Source organism: Giraffa tippelskirchi, chromosome 7 (assembly GCF_054371585.1).
Source record: "Giraffa tippelskirchi isolate mGirTip1 chromosome 7, T2T-mGirTip1v1.2.pri, whole genome shotgun sequence".
Classification (NCBI taxonomy): domain Eukaryota; kingdom Metazoa; phylum Chordata; class Mammalia; order Artiodactyla; family Giraffidae; genus Giraffa; species Giraffa tippelskirchi.
In genome coordinates this window covers 148,168,579-148,176,838 of record NC_137281.1, presented here as the reverse complement: position 1 = coordinate 148,176,838, position 8,260 = coordinate 148,168,579, and the positions used below count along the sequence as shown (strand labels likewise).

Here is an 8,260-nt window from a genome sequence, read left to right as displayed (position 1 = left end):
CAGAGAGAAGGACTTTCTCAACCTTCCAAGATTCCTTGCCCTCCCTCACCCGGCTGACCCACAGGAGTTTGTGTTTGCTCCACCCTGCAGCAGCTGCATTCCAGCTGTGGCGTCGTGAGGAAACATTTAAGAATCCTCTGGCCGGAAAGGTAGATGAGAAATGTGTCCTCACGACACCTGAACGTGGGCGAGGGTCTGCAAACAGAGACACCCCAAGGAACAGATTCTGGACTTTGGGTTCCCTTGGCAAAGAGCCAGCTGTCAGCTAACAGGAAAGGTTTTTAGTGGTCTTACAGATAAACGTGCTGATCAGCCTGCCCCCTTCCCCTCCCCCCCCACCCCCGCTGTGAAAAGCAAGAAAAAGAAAGTCAAACAGATTTGTGAGGCAGTCAAAAAATATTTTCACTTACTCATGAGTGTTCATCTTTTTAATTAAAGCACAGCCTCTTGCTCAAAACAAGTCTTTGGAACAACAGAGTAAACAGAACCTTAATTTAGGGATTTGCCAGCTGATGTTGACTACTGTGGGAAGGTTACAGCAGCAGCTTCGAGGCAGACGGTGGGGTGAATGTCTCCTAGGAACTTCCCTTGTCTTCCAAACATGGGAGGGTTCAGGTGCAGAGAGGGGCACCTCAGAGACCAACAAGGGTCCTTTCAGTGCATCGAAGTTGGCCAGACAGGGCAAGCCTGAGCAAATGGCTTTTCTGGCAGCTGAAGCTCTCAGCAGCTGTCAGGACAAATGCCACCAAGCCGTCCTGGTTTCTGAGAGTGCTCTGCCTTAACTGGGGTCTCTCCCTTCCATCTCTTTGCCATCATATTATCTTCTGCGACTGCACCACAGCCCCTCAGGTAGAGGATAGCCCATCTCACTATCTGGTTCGAGAACAGCCAGCAGCAGCTGCCGAGCTCCCGGCCTCTTCATTTCCTGCCTCTTGAGATTCTGTCCCTTTTCCCTAGCATCCATGGTAGCCCAGCCAGACAGCAACAAATTAACCGCCATGGAAATGCTCTGAAAACTCAGTATCCAGAGTGAGGACCTCCATGAAGTCCTCCATGAATTCCTGGTGCTGAAAACGGATATGGAAATTTAGTAGGAGAGCTGGGGGCCTGTGTCCCAGGGAGGCCCCCCCAGCTATTGTGAAAGCTTCCTTCTACCCACTTCTTCCTGCTTCTGCTGTCCCACTTCAGACACTGCCTTACCATCCACCACTTAACATCCCAAGGTCACCAGTGCCTCGGCCAGCACCCCACCCCCACCCCACAACCCACTCACTGTCCATTCAGGTCCTTTTAGAGTGCAGTCTGCATGGTTGCCATGGAGAGCACTCCCACCCCCGGTACCTTTGGGGGCTCTGAGACCCTAGAAGGAAAGCACCAGGAAACCCCAAATCTGCTCCCTCCTGAAAACAATGACTTCCAGGGTCCGTGCCAGACACATTCACAGCACCCGAAATAGACTCATTGTCCTCTTGTGCAATATCCAGGAATTTGGTGAAACTCATCATATTTCAGGTTACCGATAAATGCAAGTTTGGAAACTGAAACAGGAAGGAACACAAGCTGAAAAAGCTTTTATCCAGCCCACAGCATTTCTCTTGCCAGATGCAAGACAGTCTGTGTTGGTTTTTTTTTTTTGGTTGTTGTTGTTTTTTGTTTTTTTCCAGCAGTACTTTGGTGGGGTTAAAATTAGCTGGCAGCATTCTGGTCACATGCTAGACAGCAAAACAAAAGGGAGTTGTTCCCTGGCAGCCCCTGAAGCAGACCTTCCTAATCCACGGACTTCTGGGAAGCCCACTCCTTGGGTCCTGCGACAGAAGGGCCACACCACTGACTTCCCTGGGTCATTATCCTACTGTAAGGGGCAGAACTTGGGTATAGTCTAAGCTGTTTGGAATCTCAGGGTGTGCCTCCATTTAGGAAGACACTGAGGGCCCCAAAATGGCTTTTTCGGATCTTCCCATTTGGGAGAGGAAGGTTGAAAAAAGGAAGAATTTTTGAAGGCAACAAAGAAACAGACACTACAAAGACAGAGAGAGATGGGGGGAAGTGGGGGGAGGGGATAGTGTCTGAATGTGAGCATGGGCACCACCTTCTGGGGGCACGGACTGCTCTGGGCATGGCTAAAACGTGAAATCATACATCTGAGCTCCACGTAGCCAGCACTTTGGATAGATTCTTTATCTATGGACCCTGATGATAGGGGCTCATCGTGATCTGCATTGTTCTTTCCAGCTTAACACTGTCACCAGAAGCCCTGGATGAAAAATACAGCCTCTGATTCATACACACAGTCAGGAAACATCCCTCGCATGTTCAGTGCAGAAACATGTCGGTCAACCTGGGAAAGAAATCACCACCGCAAAGTATGCTTTTGGCTTGCCAAAGCTTAGCAGCTCTGAGAGCCAAAAATTCAGCTGCCTGGATTTTCTGGGGAAGGTGGGGGTGAGTATGGGGGGGGTGGTATGGGGTAGGGGTGGGGGAGAAAGAGGGACTTTCTGAATCACCTGATTTCTGCCTCCAATTCCTGTTTAATTCCAAGCCAGAACCCACCTCGAAATGTCTCAAAGGCCAAATGCTCCTAAAAATTGCATTCAACACTACCCCTTCCAGCCTCGCGCCTGCTGGCAAGGTGAAGCAGATGGCTTTTATTGATTAATTTATTTATTTGGAAGGGGCTCCTCGAAGTAAAGAAATTAAAGCGAGACAGAAAGCCTAGGCTGGAATTGCTGTGACAATCACAAGAGTGAGGCAGGTTAAAAGACACTGCAGCAAAGCCCCAGAAACCTGGGGCATTCTCCATCTCTCTCCCGTCCAGTCTCCATGTCAGCCATGCATTTATGAAGAACTACCTCATTTGGTTCAAACTTCTGTGGTATTCAAGGGTTTGTGTGAGCTCTGTAGAGCCTGCTTTGTCAAAGGGGTGTCAGAAACCAAACAGGCCTCTGACTTAGTTCTTATCCTGAAGCCCTCATTATACAGACAGACCCAACAGAAATTCCCACTGCCTTAACGCCCAGCACAGAAAGTCCTCTTTAATAAACATACACCATTTTTCAGTGGAACAGCCTCAAGGTGTCAAAAGTACATAAAGGTCTGAAAGCTGAAACCCTAGATAAACAGTATGCCGAAATATATTTAGCAGAAAATATTGAAAGCCACAGGAAAAATATGTTCTCTTCCTGGGATGTTAACGAAGGTTTAGGTTCAGGAAACCTTCAGGAAATAGCGAGTTGGGTTGAGAAGGAATACTGCTCAATGTAAATAAATCACTAAACCTCCTTGGCCTCCACAGGCCTTGGCTGGAATGGAGTATTTCATTTTTTCCCCCCATTAAACAGGCCACCCGGAGAGTTGGCATTACAGACCTGAACTTGTACCAAATCTGAGTGTGCTATTTTGTTTCTGTACATTGAATCAGACAGTGTTTCAAATAGAAGTTTGTGCAAAATGGGGTGGGGGGGGAAGCGGCCAACCAGACAGGCGCACCCTTACTCTCAGCATAAATGAAAGACCTGTTCCACCTCCGATCACCCAATGTCTTGTCTCTGACAGTGACATACCCTCTGTTTTTGTTGCCTAGGGTGATGTCATGCTCCTTCTAAAGCCCAGGGGTTCTAAGGGATTGGGTTGCCTCTGTTGCAATAGGATGCCTTCAGAAAGACCCAAGATTCCCTGAAGTCTCAGGGTAGGCAGGAGAACAAGGAAAGGAACTGGCACCCAACTCTCCCGAAGATGCAGGCTCCATGATGTAAGTGGCTGGCTAAAATATCTGGCATCTTTGCCGGTTTAAGTTGCCGGCCAAATATTATTAAAAAGATAAAATACATGCAAACTGTGCAGAAGGCAGGACTGGTGTGTTTACATCCGGGTTGTGATGACTCAAAAGACTTGGACTTGCTGAAAAGCTCTATTAAAAACACAGCTTTGTGAGAGCCCCCCCTGCCCCCCCGACCCCAGCCAGGGAGCGGAAGGAAGCAGGAGAGGGGTGGCGATTGTTTGGGTGGGAGGTGGGAGGTTTGGGGGGTACGGTGACCTGCCCAGGGGATAGTTAAGGAGGCCCGTAGGGCCGCCGGTTGGCACTGAAAGCTAGGGAAGTGCTCAGAGGCTCACGAACCTCGGCACCAGAGCCGGGAGGGTTAACCTTTTTTTTCCAGAACATTGATTTCACCATCTCACCGACTCGCGGGAGGCGGGGCGGGAGCGCGGAGCGAGAGCCTGCCGCGCCGCGAGGAGGCTGCGGATCACAAGGCCATTCTGATAGCCTCCCGTCCCCATGGCAACCGCAACGGCATTTATCAGTTCCTTCTGCGCACAGGCACAGCGAAATCTGCATTGCACATGGCAGGCTTCCAGCATCCCGAATGAAAGAGCACTTTGAACGGCTGCCAGGTTTGGGAAGGAGCAGAGCTGTCAGGGCTGCTTAGAGCTGGCAGTTTATACCGGGGAGGCTCTCGCTTCCCAGAATCCTCCGGGCCTGGCGCGCTGCCAAGTGCTTAGCGGAAGCTAAAAAGTAACTCGCTCCCCTCCCCTCCCCCTCCCCTCGCTCCCCACCCCCTTCCACGCCATTCACCACAGCAGCGCTCTCAAAAATTTTCCACATGTCCTGTGTCACCCAGTGCAGCCTGTACAATGAAAACCAGAACGCCGGCTCCCCATGGCCGGCCTTTTATTAATCACTGGGGGAGGGAGGCCAGGCTGGAATCAAGACACTTGACAGTCTGGAGCACCGGGTCTCCGCCGTACCTGCCAGAACCCACTGGCTGTGAACCTGTGTGCGGTGTGCGTGCGTGTATGTGCCTTTTTTCGGCCTGAAAATTACATTAATAAAAATAAAAGCAGCTCCAGGACTGTAGACACCCTGAGTACGGAGTGGTGGGTTGGGGGTGCAGGTTTCGGTTGGGTGCTTCTCAGCTTTCATTTAGGTTGGGGAATTGAGGTCATGTAGGCAGCGTTGTTCAGATCCAGCCTTTCCAAGAGCCCGGGGGAAGAGGGTTGTTATTGAGAGCCGAGTCTGTTCTGGAGCTTTCCTCGAATCTCCCTCAGGTGTCCGCGGTGAGAGCTCTGAGACCACCGATGGGGAGGAAGCTGGGAGATGATTTTCAATGGAAAGTTGACCAGATAAGTTCTGACTGTCAGGCACAGCCCAGAGCACAAGGGCTTCTACTAGCAGAAGCCGCAAATTGGCAAAGCATTCACTGTGCTGAATCTTTTTTTTTTTTAAATCATAATCTTCACTGAGATCAAGGGCTTGGGCTTTATTTTCCAGCACAAATAGAACGAAAATTGTCTGCTGCTTAGGCGGTTGGATGGAGTTCAGGAAAACTATGTCTGGCATTAATTCCAAAGTGGAGGTTTTGGTTCAAGCGAGGCCCATTAATTTCAGTAAACTGTTTTCACTAGTCCAGACCCTGCTGTGCAAGGACTATTTATTACCTTTTGCTAACCTGATGTCTGCAGAGTTGTAAAGCAAAGGAAAAAAAAAAAAATCCAGGAAAAAAATCCAGGGAAGAGATATCTATATCTTGAATCAAATGGGTTCTGCACCTTTCCTTTGGGGGCCATGTTTTAGGGGGCATTTTCTGCCCCTGATTTTTCTTTATCAGACTTTTTCTTTTAAATCCATCTTGCAATGAATTTGAGAAAAAAAAAATCCTGATGGAGAGGATCCTGGCGAGAGCAAATATCTGTCTCCTGCCTCCTTCAGAAGGGTACCTCCCAGCCAGCCATAGGGATGTTTTGTGTATCTGTCCCTGGCTTCCAGGCTGCAGGTCCAGTGCAAAGCCCTGACATGAGTCACCCTGACCATCCGGTCTAAAATACACCAAGACAGTCAATTTTGGCGTTTGTTCTCCCTAGGAATTTTACTAGCTGCCTTAGAAAAGCACATAAATTGCTTCCCCCTCCTCTTTTTTCCATGCCTCCTCTCTTCATTCCCACCCCTCCCCAGTCCATCTTGATGTCATTTCAAAGGGAAGGATGAAAAGGGGGGATTTGTCAGGCAGTCAGGTTTGTGAATGTGTCTTTCCAGCCCCCCAACACACACACACACACACACACACACGCGCGCGCGCGCGCGCACAGAGAGGTTTGTGAATGTCTTTCCAGCCCCCAACACACACAGACACACACACAGAGGTTTGTGAATGTCTTTCCAGCCTCCAACACACACAAACACGCAGGTTTGTGGATGTCCTTCCAGCTTCCAACACACACACACACACCCTGAGAATGTTAATCAGAATTAAAAGCCAGTCAGTACTATGAAAGCATCAAACATGAAGACTTAGAGAAGGAGGGTGCATATGAGGGGTAGAGGCAGTGGAATGGAATATACGGAATATAATTCAGTCCTCTGCGCCGACTTGTTAAAATAAAGGAGGGAAAAGGTAGCACCAATTTGGTTAGCTTGTCAAATGTCAGAATTACTGGTCTTTTCCTTTTAACTACTCTTCCCCATTCTCAACCCCCGCCCCGCCCCGCCCCGCCCCAACACAGTCAAGTTTTGTGCCTTTCCCAAGTGTGATTAATCTCTGGCAGAGGCCAGAAACAGGAGTAGATTTCTTGGCTGCCCGTTCTGATAAACAATCTGTTCTTGGGAAGAGTAGGTGAAGGTGGCCTAAGGGAGGGGGTGGGGGTGGTGATCTGCGGGCCTTGTTGGGGGGTTGGGGGCAGGGGGAGGAGGGGAGGGGAGGGGGTTCTCTAGTCCCGCCCTCCCGGCAAATGCAATTGCCCTTCCTTTGGAGCGCCTGGTTTTGGGGTGGGTCAGGTTTCCTGGCTTTCAGAATGTGCGCAGACAGTGGGCCCATTCTTGCTGCCGGTTCATGGCGTCCAGGAAACGTCGGAGGGACACCGAGGGCTCGAGGAGGGGTTGGAGAGCGCTCGGGAAAGGGAGGGGACGGGAGCCCGCGTGCCCGAGGATTCAGACCCCAGGTCGGATGCTCCCGCTCGGCGCAGCCGACCGCGGGCCCCTACGCTGGGAGCCGCCCAGCGGGGAAACCGAGGCAGCCACCGGGAAGGCTCCGGGGGTGTGGGGGGGGGGGCGGCGGCGGCGGGAAGTATTGTAAAGCGAAACTGGGAGAGCCAGAAGATGTTCACAACAAAAGGAGGGGCTATTTCGCGGCGCTCGAGGCCGCTGGTATGGAAACTCCATAGGCAAGAACGCTGGCTGTGGGTTTTGCAGCGGGTTCATTGTGTAGGCAACCAGGCAGCGAGCGGCGATATGAAAACGTGGGGAGGGGACGAGTCTTGGGCTGAAGGGAAATCAGTGCCGAGAAGGCTGCGCGCGGCTGGGAAATGGCATCAAGGAGAATGCAGTGGCACCGAATAAAAGATGAATAATCGGCTACCTTTTGGAAAAGGAGAGTGGTGTAAAATTATTAACAAACGAGAGAAACCCGCGTCTTCTCAGCCTGAAAAGCAAACCCTCACCTCCTGCCTCTCCTCTCCAACACACACACACACACACACACACACACACACACCACCACCACCACCACCCCCACACCACCCCTTGTCTACCCTGCATCCAAGCCGCCTCGGCTAGGCTCGTTTTCCTTTGGATTTAATTACATGAAAATGCTGAACAAAAAACCTGTAATTACACCCTCAGTCCCTGCCACTCAGGCCCAGCACACTTCCTGCTTAGTTTTGTTTTTTAAAGAAGAGGTCATTGCCTCTTTTCATTTCAAATTGACCAAAACAAAAAAGTAAAAGCCCCCAATAAATCTCAACTGCTGCCAGCTTCGGCACCACCAGGAACTGGGGATGGGAAATTCTTGCTGGTCTAGGGGAGATGAGGAGACAGCCTACCCTGGCTATTGTCTCCTTCTAGCTCTTAGGTCCAGAGGCAGTCACTGTCCATCAGCCCAGAAAAACAGAGATGCTGAGCTGGCCAGGAGGACGACTGAAGAATATGGTCAGGCCTCAATTCTTCTAGCTATTTTACCTAGAAAGATTTAGTGCTGGAAAGGAGATACCTGACAATGGCTTGCCTTTCTATACCCCTAGGTATTAAAATAGAGATGCTCACTGTAAGCCCCCAAAGTTTGGAAAACAGGTATTAACATCAACACTTGGCAGATGAGGAAACTGGGCCCAGAGAGAATAAACAGATGGCTCTATGCCAGTCAACTTTGGGGCTTTTTCTTCAGGAAACTAGGACACCTAGGAATAAATGGAAGCTTCTAGATTCTGGGCTAGAGCCAGTCTGGCTTCATTCATTCATCATTAGATCCCTAGGGCTGAGAAAGTGTTCTCTAAA

At 50.3% G+C, this 8,260-nt stretch overlaps 1 long non-coding RNA gene across 2 annotated transcripts; it reads right to left on the bottom strand.

Annotated features, from left to right (window-relative positions):
• Positions 1-405: 405 nt before the first annotated feature.
• Positions 406-4,266, bottom strand: LOC145513618 (uncharacterized). Of its 2 annotated transcripts, none has more exons than XR_014059587.1 (2): positions 4,142-4,266; positions 406-1,067 (listed from the first exon to the last, which is right to left on the bottom strand). It is a non-coding gene; the product is annotated as an uncharacterized LOC145513618 (long non-coding RNA). The 2 variants fall into 2 exon arrangements; XR_014059586.1 differs by having other exon boundaries at positions 4,177-4,266.
• Between the last annotated feature and the right edge of the window lie 3,994 nt (positions 4,267-8,260).